The 15,611-nt window shown below is 39.6% G+C and overlaps 1 protein-coding gene across 1 annotated transcript in view; it reads right to left on the bottom strand.

Annotated features, from left to right (window-relative positions):
* pkp4 (plakophilin 4) overlaps positions 1–14,505 on the bottom strand; it is an 80,852-nt gene extending 66,347 nt beyond the window's left edge. The window contains exon 1 of the mRNA XM_080038582.1: positions 14,339–14,505. The gene's annotated coding sequence lies outside the window, so the exon portion shown is untranslated. The remainder of the gene's footprint in view (positions 1–14,338) is intronic.
* Between the last annotated feature and the right edge of the window lie 1,106 nt (positions 14,506–15,611).

The raw sequence follows: 15,611 nt of genomic DNA, 5'->3' as shown, positions 1-15,611 counted from the left end.
ATACTCGTTCCTGTTAATGCTGCTGCACTACTTTCACATTGATACTGCCTGTCTGAAGGTTGTCATGTAGTCATGTCATACGCTCTTATAAAAATAAAAAACTGGTCAATCACATACATTGCCTGAGAAATTGGGTAAGTCGGGTCCAGCACAAATCTTGCTGTGTAAAACTGTTTCGTCTTAATCCCCAGTTTGCCTACATGACATTTAAAAAATGAGGTCATTGCAGAAATCCAACAGTAACCAGGTGACTGAAGTGCACGTAAATTACTGATGTATTCCTTTATTTCTCAAAGATAAAACTGCCGACACCTGACCAAATGTAATGTAATGGAGGAAGATTTGTCTTTAATCACCAGGTCAGAGAAATTCAACACAGAAAAATGCACAGGAGCTGAGAAATACATTTACATGAATTTCAATTGCAGTGAGTCGCGGGGAGGCAGCGGTTTCAATGCTTACTGCTCCGACTGCTTTCCACCACACAAAGAGCCGAGAGCCTATTTAGAAGCCAAAAAAAGGCCAAATCTCTATTATCTCTTTTTGAAGAGTAAATACGTGATAATTACCAGTTAACTACTATTTTCTAAAAAGTCCTTTTGGTTCCACGAACAGCACCAAATATGGAAAGACATGTGAAATCACAAAATGAAAAAACCTACTATTTAGAGCTATATTGTATGCAGTGAGCTAATAAATATTTTACCATGTATCATCTAGGGGTGGGAAAACATTTTTCCGATTAATCACGATTCTCTCTCGAACGATTCCGAATCGATTCATAAAAGTTAATAATCGATTTATATATAAAAAAAATATAAAAATTACTAGTATTTAATACTAGTATTTCCTGCGCCACTGCGCATGCACACCACACAAGTGCGAGTTGTTAAAAGTGGCGACAAAGGGCCGAGAGCAGCAAACCCATATGACCTGCACTGGCTTTGTGTCTGTTTACGTTGTTGTATGAGAGCTGAATTCCAAGCCATACTTTTTGCACAATGTGTTGAAATTACATAGAAAATAATAGAATAGAAATCCTATAGAAACATGATTCACAAGAGTAGAAAGAAAATTAAACTGAATCGGTTTAGTTTTTACATACTTCCATATTGTGTTGAAATGCAAGCTGCATTGATTATTGCACTGGTCATAGAAAGTCATATTTGTGACAAGAAAAGCTTTTTCTCTAATACAATATTAGAGAAGGTAATTCATCTGTTGATTGTATTTAATGATCATCACAAAAGTAGAAAGTGATTAGCAAACTCTGAGCAGCAAACTCAGACGTGTATATAAGTATATATTTGAAAATCACACATGGGTATGTACGTAAAAAAAATTGCATCGAGATGCATTGAGAATCGATTGAACCCATTAAACATATGACTCCAGCATACGATACATGAAGTGGTCAAACAGACTGCATGATTGATGCATGTCTATGCAGGATTGACTTTGGCAACAAAGAAGGCAAGAGTAGGGACAGACATTGTGCAGGTCTCATCCAAACCAAAGAGCAAAGAACCACATTCAACATTAGCTGATTAGAACAACTTCAGCTTGTGCAGGAGGAGCTGATCAGTGGAAATCAGACTTAATGAAAACCCACGCGCTCCCTCTCTCTTGCTTCTACCCAGCAGCTCGGTAATGTAGCATGTGGAAGCTTGGTGGGGACAAATACATTCCTATGACTAATCCATCAGCAGCTACAACAACGTCCCCAAAGACCCACACAATGCTTAATTGCTTTCAGACTGAAAGCATTGACTTCCCTGATAAAACCTAAAATTTTTGCTCCAGTATAATGAATCAGAAATCACAGAAATGAACAATAATACATTTGAGCCTCAGTTTTCCCAAGAATAAAAACTAAGAATGAAGATGGGGTAGAATTTTTTTTGCATCAGCTCAAAAGGCATTCACGACAACAGCATAATGTTTTTTACAGCAATTCAAATGTTCTAAAATCACTATACTGTACATGCCATTACGGCCTCTGCACACATCCTGCGTCTACCTCTGGAGCGCGTCGCCTTACCTTACTGCTGCGTCTCTCTGACTTTTCTCGGACACACATGGAACGTCTCAGCAGCTGCTGCTGCTGCTGCTGCAGCGCTGCTTCTAAAAGCCCTATCTTTCTACATAGTGTTTTCATAGATAATTCCCATTAAAAATGAAGTTCTTTCGTGTAATTTATGATGCATATGATTTATATTGAGTCTAATATTGAGTCTGGACAGTAATCCGTGCGCCCCATTGCCTTTTTTATTTTATTTATTTTTTGCCACATTTTCGCTTGTTGGAAGTTTTATTTTGAAAGGGACACACCAGGAAATGGTGAAACTACAGCGAAAGCTGCTGGTATTAAGTCAATATGACTCAGCAGAGTATTTCTCTATCAGTTAAAGCAGAGAGACCCATGTTCTTTTTGAGTGTAAAAATGTAAATGAAGTGTACTATAGAGAAAAATACCTGCCAAAATATTATGTTTATTTTCCATCTAAGTTAAAATTGATTTTGCTTTTGAGGTCAGAAAAAACAGGGGTTATTGTTAAAACAGGAGCCTTTCTGAGAAATGTCCTGCCATTGTTTAAGTAATGTTTATTTTTATTTTTTGTTTTGTCCTTGCCGTACACCATTGTTTGTTTGTAATGATTTAATTTGAATTGTGTGCTCCATGCCAAGTGCTATGGCCGTGAGCCGTAATAAATAAATTAAATGAAAGAGACGCGCGGCTCTCAGAAAAAAATAGGCGAGCCTCCTGAGGTAAAGGGGAGCGTCGCTGCAGACGTGCCTCAGACGCGCATCAGCAGTGCGTCTGAGGTTGGATGTGTGCCCGCTCTAGGTTGATTACACGGTCAGTGACAAAAGTCAGACGCAGACGCGAGGTAGAAGCGCAGTAGAGGTAGCATGTGTGCAGAGGCCGTTAGGCTTAACACATGGTTAGGTAGTGCTGACTGCCGAAAACCCTCACACAAGTAATTGCTCTGAGCTGATCTGAGAACGTGGTTAAAACAAATATACAAATGGTCCCCTTATACATACTGCATGTCATTGGTTAGCTCCAGGGAGCACACTATTACGTATACTATCAACATGGAAAATTGATTTGAGGAAGACTGAAGAAAGATTCTTAGTCACTGCATGATGGACTTGCCAGCAGCAAAACACAAATAGAGTTATTATCAGATTCCTAGATGTTTCACTTTCTGCTGCTCTCAATAGCTGAAAATGCTTTGCTCATATCACACCCAACAGGAAAGGAAATTCCCCTTTCCAGAGCAAAAAACACATGCAAACAAAATCACTCTATCAATCATTGCCCTGAATGAGCCACAGAGAATGCTGCAGCCCCCTTTAAATAGACACTTACCTGTCCTTCTGTTGATATAGGATTTAACAAGGTGAGCCAATCTATGGAATAGAGAGACAATAGTCCTCAGCATCACCTCCAGCTTCTCGACAAAGTGAACGTGCAAAAGTTCAAAAAGCAATGATTCAGAAGCTGCACCCGTGCCTACCTCACGCCTTGAACCTCACCCCGACAAATGTTGCAATAACCCGAGGCCTATCCTAGCATGTGTATCCATAGGGCAGGGCTTGTGTCTGATTAAAAAGGCAGGAAACACAGTCATTGTGCAGTCTATGCAACCACACAAAAGCACACAGGCCAATGTCACAGAGTGTGAACACTCCCTGAGCTGCACTTTATCTCGACAGATATGTTTACACAAAGAGGACGCAAGGAAGATGACTGCAGACCAAATAAGCCATGTTTGCACTGTGTGTGTAGAGCAGTAGAAACACCAAGACCAACTTTGCGTGAACAACTAATGATCATGCTCCATTTTGCTCACAATTAATGGGGAGCAGAGGCTCAACTCAAGTCTCAGTTGTTGTCAAAGTTTCACCAACAGTAATATGTTGTGAAAGAAAGCAACGTGAACTATTGCGATTGCATGCAAAACCCTTAAATAGAATCAGAGTTTTGCGCTTCATCTTTTCACACATTGTCAGACAATTTTGTTTAACACACTAATGACTGTTTGCGTGCAGTTAAAATGCAAGCACAACAACTACAACAGCTGTGCTTCCCCGTGAGGAATTACGGCATACAAATGCTCTGTACACTACCTCTAGAGAAGTTGAAAGAGTAAACTTGTGTCTAATAAAAATGTCACAGATTATTTATGCACTAAGATAATTGACAAAGACCTTTAAAATAATTCACTGCAAACTGGGACGTTCATTATTTCAGCTCATTTAAAAAAAAATGTCTTGATTTTTATCAACCCTACACACTCCATTTACTGTGTCAAGCTACTGTCCCACTGCTTAGCATAATCAGATGGTTATCAAATGATGATCTGTGTTTGAATTTTATATGTCGTGTAGGGTTCTGAGAGAGAGGTTGACAGAAATACCGATCCAATTGGGAATAAATTGAAAAGTTAAAAAAATTGCATTACAAATGTTCCGCTATTGGAAGTCCTGGCTCTCTCAGTGTATGGTGTCTCTGACGTGAATAACTGCGCTCACTCAGCACCTTCTATTAAGACTGATTACAGCAGGAGATGAACTGCCGACAGAAATCTAATCAATCACAAAGCTATGAATTGTATTAATCTAGTTTAGCTGACTTCGTCTTCATAAAAAGGGCAATTTCGTAGGCTTGTTGTGACGAATGGGGAGACGAAAGACTGACGGCTTACATCGTGCCATACAACACCATGCTCTGATATAAAAAATATAATAGTAACAGTTCCTGTTAAAAAAATAAAGATTATTAATATGACCACAAATTATTTTCAGTTTTGTTTATGTCTAGCAGTGTTGGTAGGGAGAAACGAGATTCAGTTACCAAAATGTTTTTGTTATAGCTATTGCTCCAAAACTCCAAAACAACTTCATGACTGTTTGTAAATTATACATCCAACATATCGACATACCATCATGAGGTGAAATGCTGAAGAAGGAATTGTGTGGAAAAATGTGTTGCTTTGCTTGGTCAACAGGCATGCCTTTAGCTGTCTTCTGAGCTTAAGTGAAAGCTCTGCAAGAACATGTCAACTTACTTGACCTTGATAAAATGTATTAGAATCAGAAATGTTAAAAATCTTAAATGTAAAACCTCAATGACAGCAATACATATTGAATCATGTTAGGATTCCTGCCTCAACCAATCACTCCTGCTACCTTACTTAACTTGTAGCTGTCCTATTTGCACAGGAACAACCAAGTAAAAAAAGTAATTTAAAATACAAATCCACACTCACGTTAAGAAGGGTTTCAAATGTCATGGTGAACTGGGATGAACTATGCAAAACAAACATAGCAATCAAGAATGCTTTGAACAAGCTGGGAAATGCATGTTTGACAGTGATCAGGGCTACATTATGGAAAATCATAAAATCCTTTAATATTTAAGGATGAAAAGGTGTTATATGAACCAAAAAACAACTACTCTTGTTTTTAATTTAATCGACAAGCTCCAGGCTCTACATCTGTACAAGTATACTCTGGTGTATTGGCTTCAAGCTTTGCAAAAAAGTGTTTCAGTATTGTAACTGTTCTATACAACAAGAAGCAAAATATTTTGATTAGAGAACTGATTTGCACTGTTAAGTGACTTCTGAACCTTGGTTAACTTGTTAAATGCAAAAAAAATAGAGGAAACCCATGTTCCTGTCAAGTATTATGAAACAAGCTCATAGAGGGAGATGGATAGGCAGAGGCTGGCCCATGTACTTCCTGACGTCTGATTTGCATTGGCACTGCCTAGTGGACGGGCGGGGTCATGGGACAGATTACTGCTTTCCATACAAATGCAGTGCAGCTACTACTGATAATTGCTTAAACAAACTTTAAAACAGAAACATAGTTATCAACATAAAGCAAAGTTGCCCTCAGTGAAATTAACCAGATTGTAAATAATTGATAGTGCTGTTTAGTTTAAATGCCATTTTGGCATCCTAAACTCCCTAGACTTATAATGTAGAATAGATGGTATTTAATAATTTCTCCATTATGAGTTGAATAATACTTACATGGCCATTTCTGTTGCAAATTGCAATACCATAACATCCCGCTACCTTGAGTAATGTGTACTGTGATGTGATATTAAAAGGTCACTTATTATGCAAAATGCACCTTTTTCGTTGTTTTTCAACGAATGTCGTCATACGGGGAGAAGCCTCATTACCAACCCTAACATAGGAGAACCTCGGTCTGTGATAAGAATATTTTACATTCCCGGAGCACAATTTGGTTTTCTATTGGCAAGGATGACAATTAAGATCATCTGACTGCTCATGCTAGAATGCCTTAAATGCTTACAACATAGTTTAAGCAGTTAAGCTGACTAAAATAACCGGCCCTCCAACACAGTATCTACCACCTCTTTCAGTCACTCCTCATAAGGGAAAACCTCATCTATAATTCTGTACACTTCAGACTGTTCGACTCTCTTAAGCAAGGGGCCTTGCACTGACCTATTATGATCTCCCCCTTTAACATAAACTTCACATTAACATTTGCCTGAAAATAAAGGATATAGTCAAAATAAAGAAAACATATTTACATACAATCATATGAAAAAGTTTGGGAACCCCTCTCAGCCGGCATTATAATTGACTCTGCTTTCACAAAAAAAATATAAAAGTGGTATGTCTTTAATTTACCAGGAACAGCTAAGTACTGGGATGTTTTCCAAACAAAGATTTTTTGAAAAGCAGTATTTGGTTGTATAAAATAAAATAAAATGTGAAAAACTGGCTGTGCAAAAATATGGGTACCCTTGTGGTTTTGTTGATTTTAATGCCTGTAACAGCATGTAAAACTGATGAATTTAAACACAAAGTTGGTTGGATTATGTTGTTAAGCCTTGAACCTCATAGAAATGTCTGTTTAATCATGAGAAAATGTATTTTAGGTGCCTAAATGCAAGTTGCACTTCTCTTTGACTCTCTGCTGAAGTGAGACAGAATGGGATCATCAAAACTGCTCCCAAAAGATCTTAAAAACAAAGATTATTCATTATCATGGTTTAGGGGAAGGCTACAAGAAGCTTTCCCAAAGGTTTCAATTGTCAATTTCTACTGTAAGGAACGTTGTCAGGGAATGGAAGGACACAGGCACAGTTGCAGTTAAACCCAGGTCTAGCAGACCAAGAAAAGTACAAGAGCGGCATATGCGGCGGATTGTGAGAATGGTTGCACACAACCCAAAGATCACCTCCAAAGACCTGCAAGAACATCTGGCTGCAGATTGTGTATCTGTACATGGTTCAACAAATCAGTGCAATTTGCACCAAAACATCTGTATGGCTAGGTGATGAGAAGGAAGCCCTTTCTGCGCCCACGCCACAGATACAGTTGCATGGAGTATGCAAAAGCTCATTTAGACAAGCCAGATTCATATTGGAAGAAAATGCTTTGGACTGATGAGACAAAAATTAAGTTATTTGGTCTTTATAAAAAGCAGATGTTTTGGTGCAAATTGCGCTGAATTGTTGAACGATGTACAGATACACAATCTGCAGCCAGATGTTCTTGCAGGTCTTTGGAGGTGATCTGTGGGTTGTGTGCAACCATTCTCACAATCCTCCACCTATGCCGCTCCTGTTTTTTTCTTGGTCTGCCATGCCTGGGTTTAACTGCCACTGTGCCTGTGTCCTTCCATTTCCTGACAACGTTCCCTACAGTCGAAATTGACAATTGAAACCTTTGGGAAAGCTTCTTGTAGCCTTCCCCTAAACCATGACAATGAACAATCTTTGTTTTTCAGATCTTTTGGGAGCTGTTTTGATGATCCCATTCTGTCTCACTTCAGCAGAGAGTCAAAGAGAAGTGCAACTTGCATTTAGGCACCTAAAATACATTTTCTCATGATTAAACAGACATTTCTATGAGGTTCAAGGCTTAACAACATAATCCAACCAACTTTGTGTTTAAAGTCATCAGTTTTACATGCTGTTACAGGCATTAAAATCAACAAAACCACAAGGGTACCCAAATTTTTGCACAGACAGTTTTTCACATTTTATTTTATTTCATACAACCAAATACTGCTTTTCAAAAAATCTTTGTTTGGAAAACATCCCAGTACTTAGCTGTTCCTGGTAAATTAAAGACATACCACTTTTATATTTTTTTTGTGAAAGCAGAGTCAATTATAATGCCGGCTGAGAGGGGTTCCCAAACTTTTTCATATGACTGTATATCAAGGATAATCAGATTTGGTCTGCACACTGACTATTTAGTGATCTCCCTGCAGTGGAGAGTTACACAAAGGGGTTCCAGAGATGGCAGGTTAAATAGCACAACTCAAAAGGCAATGAGAGTTGAAACAAAACAGCTTGAACTTTTATGGGTATTGCAAAAACAGTTCACATAAAAAGCTAACACGCTACTGTTTAACTGAACCATGCATCTGTAATTAGTTAGGGAGTCAATGTTATCCACTAGTGATGACAGAATTAACATACGCATCTCGATAAAGATGAAGGACGAAGAGCAGTGATTGCCTACCTATTCCATTTAACAGAAAGTGCTAAAGTAAAGTTAGGAAAAAAGGTCACATTGCCAAGGGCTGTTATTTTGGATTGAAGAAAATAATCCACATTTAAAATTGAAAAGGAATAATAGCATACCTTTAAGATCAATATGAATCAAACCAAAGCAATATCTGGAATAAGTGAAATGTGTCAAATCAATTCCTGTACCTTGACCTTGAGGCAAAAGACATGCATTGAACCATGACGCAGAAAGACAGAGAGAATGTTATGGTAGTTACGTACATAAATGTCAGGTCAGCCAACAGGCACCAGCTGGCATTTTGAAGCAATGATTAAATTCAAGTGGGTATACACTGTACTGGATATCCACACTTTTTTTTTTAAATATTTAAATTGTTCAAAACATTCCCGGGACTCTTGCACAGACCGGCAAAAGGCGATTATCTCCCAGTGCAATGTCACTGCGTACTGTGGGGGATGTAGAGTTTCTGTTAGATGGCACTATAAGGATAATCTATCAAAGGGGATTTAATTGAAAAAATAAATCACATCCCACAAGTTGATAAAATATATTCCCCTTTAGTTGTACTCTAATGATTCATGGGGGGACGTCCATGACTTTGCCTTTCTGCAGAGGTTTTTTGTGAAGGCCTGTCTAGAATTTATATCCTTATGGGTGCTACAGATTGCACGTGTGTGGGTGCCATCGTGATCGTCATCACTAGAGATACTTCTGCAAATAATTTTATTATATCCAATGAATTACATAACAATGGGGATGGATATCCAAGTTTGTTGCTTTTTTAGCACCGACCAAAATGCCTCCATAGCATCGAATATCGAAAAATGTCTTGTTGTTAAATACCATCTCATTGACGTCAGGGAGACAATAAGCATGCAGCATGCTTGATGTGCAACGATTTAAAAGTGCTGGTAATTGGCTATGTCGAGGCATCCAGGAAAAATAAATAAGATTATAACGCAGGTTACGCCGTATCCATAAGTACTGATTTATTTGCAATGATTCAGTGTGTTTTTTTGTTTTTTTTTATTTTAGCCTATGTTTTGTGGAGTTGCAGTAAATGGTCGAAAATCGACTCCACTTATATAGTGCTTTCCCCTGGTTTTTCACAGACGCTTTACATTACAAAGCGCTTTACATTACAAATTCACCCAATCACACACACACACCCATACATCGATAGCAGCAGCTACCACGCAGAGTGCAAGCTAACTATCGGGAGCAATTTAGGGTTCAGTGTCTTGCCCAGGAACACTTCGACATGTGGTGGGTAGGCGGGGATCGAACCACCGACCCTGCAACCAAGTGAACCACCACCCTACCGGCTTCGCCACAGCCGTCCACAGTGGTCCAGGAGATAGGGCATTTGTGGTAATCTGAAGGCAGTTAGTTCGATTTAATCCTACTATATTTATTGATATAAGTAAAAATACCAATGAGCTGATATATAAAACTGAAGTTGTTTTACCATAATGTGTGATGTCATACAACTGCTTACTGATAAATAGTTTTCTCAGCATTTTTGGAGTTTCTCGGCAACAACAGACACTCTTAAATGTTGTGTGGGCATCTTGGAGTGAATGTCCATCCAAAACTGGGGCTTGCCATCGTTCAGGGTTACTGGTGCATGCAGGACAAGAGTACACTTTGTATTTGTATGCCAGAAAAACTATTCTTCCTGAAATGAAAACAATCCCCTGGACGGGTTTGAAAGCTGGTGACATAAAAATCATAGTGTATTGAAACATCAACACTTTGGACATTAGACAGAAAATTGCTAGTTGTTCTGATGTATGTCCTCTGCATCTCAGCAGAGAATCCTAGATCTGATAACCCAGCTTTGTTCTAGACACACATAAGAAAAAAACTCTTTGTTTTAGTGTATCTATCTGTGTGTGAACCACTGCCTTAAGGCTACAGCTTTTTCAGCTTTGATGTTGTCACTATCAAGTTACTCTGACAAAGGTAATAAAGGATTCAGTATCAGCTTTGATATCACACAGCCCACACCTGCCTTCCAACTCCACAACCAAATTTAAAGTTTTGGAGCTAGAAAAATGTAATTTTAAAATGTTATGTGCTTCCAATGCCTACAACTCCCCTTTAAAAGAGTTAATTTGACTCCATGTCAGTTTTTTTAATGCCTTGACATTTCAGAAAGTGTATATTCTGCTTCTTAGCGGGCGCTTTATGGAAAGAGGTGATGCAGACAAATCAGATTGTTTCAGTTTTCTCCCTTGTAGTCTGGGAAGAGGCACGAGGCATTAGCCTTGTGGTCATGTAACCTGACATTGGGGAGATGCCTTCACATTCTAACTAAATCCAGCCACTGGGTGCACTCGTATACCATTTTGAGGTGATACCTGATCCCACAAACAAGCTATTTGAGTTTAAAAAAAGTCTTAACCGAGACGCACATGGTCTAAGTTTATGTTTGTTGCTTGCGTGCTGACACTATAAGCCAATGAAGTGATCAGTCAATTGACAGAAAACAAGTCAACAAGTATGAGAATCAACTTGAGTAAAAATAGACAAACATTTGCTGGTACCAGTTTATCCCCTGGAAGAGCCTGCTGGTTTAATACGTGTGCATGGCATGAAATGTGTTTTACACACAGTCGTAAACTGTGTTGGCCAATCAATCACTACTTGCTGCCATAACAACATCGTATAGCTCTATCGTCTTAAACAAAAGTGTAGAAGTCCTATTAAGCCTTAAGTGTGATTTTAGGTCAAGACATAGAGACTACAATGGTGTTTTCAGTGGTGCGTATTTGTTATATTTCATGCATTCAAATAGTATGGACTCCTGCAACACTTCTCCTTTTACCATCAATAAAAAGAGAGCTTTGGCCTGGGGTGATAATGTGAGTAGTAGAGCGTTGAAATATTCAACAAGGTATTATGTGCCCTGTTGAGGTAATTCTGCAGCTAGGCAGGCGCAGATAGATTGTTGGAGCAATGCGCTAGCAAGACCGTAGTAGTAAGGCCACATGTGGAGCAAACAACAGTAGAAAAACCCTGTCTCTTTTACCGCTGCTGCTGTCCATAGCATAGACACTGACGAGGGGCTGTCTTTCAGACTCAGCATGTCGGGCCTGTGGAGGGCTATTTTACTGGACAAAAATCTATTGTGCACCTAATCTCTGAAAGCGCTGACATGCTTTGTGTCCTCCTGTATTATCTTCAGCTGTCCGGGATCCAACCAAAAGCATGAAATCTGGGCCTCTTTCTGGGATCTATCTATCCAGTTAGATCAACAATCAGCTGCACATACGCGCTTATAAGCCGTTCTCAAGGCCGAATATACTCTACATGCACTTGGTTTCTTTAAATAGTTGGATTTTGGACCAAAAAAGCTAATTGAAATATAGGGTAGGACATCACCTAACATTAATTATTAACTGTTGAGCTTGGAATCCTCCATGTCAAAACTGTATGATTCACGACAATGCACTTTTCAAAGTTTACATATTAAGAATAAAAAAAATCTAACTATTCGTCTTTGGTGTTTTGTTTTTTCCAAAAGTACATTTTCAAGGGTTTCTAGAGGAGTAAATAAAACACTAAAAGCTGACTGCCACTCTGTAAATGCTCCACATCTAAGAGCACTTGACTGATTGAATTGCACACAAGGGATGCTGACCTTCTCTTGCCTGACTGATGGAAGATGTTGATATACTTCAGCAGTGACACAAGGCAAATACCCATTTTGTTTAAAGGCGTACAGGCTGTGACTGTCAATTTACCTTTGTCAAAATAGGGGCACAATACTTTTTGATCGTGGTAGAAAAAAGCTAATCTGACGTGTATCATAGGGATGAGGACTAAAGCCTTGATGTCGGGCCAGCATTGGGGTGTGAAGAAAATACGCGAGGCCCGCCAAAGGGCGCTTAACCATTCCACCGTTGTCAGTTCCCATTAAAAAGAACTCACCGTGAAGACTGGATCCAACAATTACACCAACACACAAAAGGTCTTTTGCAAGCACATTTGTGTTTTTGTCTACTGAGGCAAAAGGTTGTTCTTCATGCAAATGATACTCTCCTATACACATACTAGTACCTCCATCAATACAGAAAGTCTCACTAAGATGCTTGTCAATATGTTGTTCAGAAAGAGTGATGAACAACATGGAGCTTGACAAAAGAACCGGGAAAGCTGCTGAGTGAATAGCTGGCCCGCAAAAACCTGTCTCCTTGTGCAAAACAAAGAGTGTCACTGCTTAGGGCACAAGCAGAAACTACTAAAAAAAACATGGGGGAGGTTGACTCTCAAACCAACATCCCGCTGTCCCTTCAATTTCACAATAAGCCCCCCTTAAATGGTTTTAAGCTGTGTGGCAGAGAGTGTGTGTCTAGTGCAGTAATGTGAATCACGAGGGGAGTAACATAGAGCTCCCTTTTTAGTGTGTGTGCCCATGTGAGATTGAACGAGTGTGAGACAGAGTTCACATATGATCTCGTTAGCCAAATGCATGTCAACTCTGAAAAAAATATATATATTATAACTTGCACTGTGGTCATATCAGTAATGCAGGCAGGTGACCTTTTTTCCCACACCTGCATGGCAACCGAGATACTTAAAGCACTGCTGTGCAGGCCAGCATCTTTCCTTTGACAAACGGCACGTTAGGCTTGACCATCATAACGTAATGAGTTTTCCCTGCTTGGGTTTCAGCCAGACACTAGAACATGACACGACGGAGGGACTTAAGTTGAATGGCATATTCTCTATTCCAGTCACAATGGCATTCCTCAGTGTCACACTGTGATTTTTAGTGACAGTTCATACAGACAAGCATGGGTTGCAAGAAATATATGAGTTGAATAGTTGAGCGAGGCACGTCTAAATCAGACCTAGCCTACTTTTTAAACCAAAGTGGGGCATGGTGAAGGACATGAGCCTATACTATGCTTAGAAATCCTACGTGAGTGAAAGGACTTAAGAGTTAAGACAACTACCTAGCTAATTAAGCAGGCTAAATAATGCAGCCCTTTAATGCAGGCTATTATTAGGTCAGGTAAACTCACTGTTTTTTTTTGCACAGCTTCCGGGGCAATAAAGGTGAGTCCATGTTGTCCTAAAATGTAGGGTATTCTTGTAGTGTGCAAAGACATAGCATTCGTTTCTTGTAACCTATATAAAAAAAACTGCTTAAATAGCAGATTAGGGTAATTAAATATGGCGTATTTTGAATGTAGCGAGAGTGAACGTGAGGGTAAAGGTAAGCTTATCTTGTGGGAGAGGAGAGTCTGGATATCCGCCCCTCGGCGACCTCGCATTCCAAAGATTCCCACACTCTAAGCTCACCTGCCTTTTACTTCACCACTTAGCAACGCGCTTTCAAGGGCAATATCATAGTAAAGTCAGTAGTTTTTTTTCTGCACTGGAGTTTAAAAAAAACTAACGCCGGAACAGTTTTCTGTTACGTTGGCCAGCTAAGTTTTCATCCCAACGGTTAAGCCACGAGACATCGTCAGGCAGAGTGAAGGGCTCTCACTCGGAAAGGTGTGTGAAGATTCAGTCACAAGAACAAGATTAGCTTAGTATTAGGGTCTTTCCCGCTGTGAAGAAGTTGTGCCACAACACGCACAGATAGGATAGGCTGGCTACCAACAGAAAAAAACACTTCTTTATGCAGGGAATTCCCAACTTTACGAGTTCAAGCAGCAGTCCATAGGCGCCTGCCTCGCGCACAGATACTTTTATTTTTTTCCATGCGTTTTGCCCCAATTCTTCTGCAGTTAGTGAAGAAGGAGAGAAAGAGAGATAGAGGGAAAAAAGCAATGAAATACCTTAGAGGACTGTTGTTGCGCTGGCTAAACTGCTGCTCTGGTCTACATTTAAACACGTAAATTCATCGGTAAAGTCCCGTCGTTTAGTCCCATGCATGTGGAAGAGTGAAACGCGCCTCCATGAAGCCACAGTCGAGCAGCGAAAGAAGACGACCCCTCCGCTGCTCCCTGCCTCCACCGGCGATCCCAGGCAATGCGAGCGTGCATGACGTCAGTGAAAATGTGGGAGAGCAGTGCGCAGTCCCGATTGGTCGCCACAAGAGCAAGGGGCGTTCCCGAGGAGGTTCGTGTTGTTGAATAAACCAATGGAAGGTGAGATGGTAGTTTCCTTGGTTACAAATTTTGTCAACCTATGCACTGTATGTAGAGGGATAGCACAAGATGCTAGGAGATTCAGTGGGTAAATGTTTGTTTTACAAGCATAACAAAGAGTTGATATTACTCGTGTGTGTTCCATTTAGTTAATAACCAAAGGCTCTGTGAAACTGAAACTGTTTTTTTTTCAGTTTACAATGTTAGTCATGTTGATGTTTTGCTTTGTCTCACATCAGTTGTAGACCTGCCTGGCTAACAAAATGGTACAACCACTGCTCCTCCGTGACACCTTAACAGCTCACCTGTCTGTCTTCATGCAGGTACGTTTCTCTCACCCAGTGTTATTGCTAATAGGGCTGCAACTATTCCTCTTTCATTAATCTATTATTTTTCTCGGGTAAAAACCAACTTGTGAAGAGTCACCATTTCAGAAACAAACAGAGTTGTTTGACTCCTGATTGATCTGAACAATCGAATATCCAGCGAATATTTTCACACTTGAAGACAGTTTTTTCCCCCTACATGTAGGCTATTGAAATGAATAATGGACTATGCCACCCCCCGCCCTCCCCTTTTGTATTGACCGACTAATCAATTAATTGGCCAATAATGTCACCTTTAAACTCTGAAATCAAAGGTTTAATGCAAGCCTACTGAGACACATCAATGGCAAATGTTAGTCTGCTATTAAGGCCTGAATCCCAATCTTTACATTCCATTTGATCTCAATAAAATGAAAAATAATAAAAAAAAATCTATGCCTTTAAGAAAAAAAAGCCTTAATGTCTTCTTGAGACATGAGCAAAAAATAGCAATTATCTTCAATGGACCCAGAACAGAGCGTCAGTTTTAATTTCACTCAGATTTAATCCGTTCCCGCATAGGCTACTTCACACTAACCCATTACACATAGCCTATTACATCTTAACTCACACAATGCTTGTGTAGCCAGAACTTT

This window comes from Ammodytes marinus, assembly GCF_949987685.1.
Source record: "Ammodytes marinus genome assembly, chromosome: 12".
Classification (NCBI taxonomy): Eukaryota; Metazoa; Chordata; class Actinopteri; order Uranoscopiformes; family Ammodytidae; genus Ammodytes; species Ammodytes marinus.
Note: the sequence above shows the minus strand (reverse complement) of the source record. Positions and strands in the feature narration are given on the sequence as shown.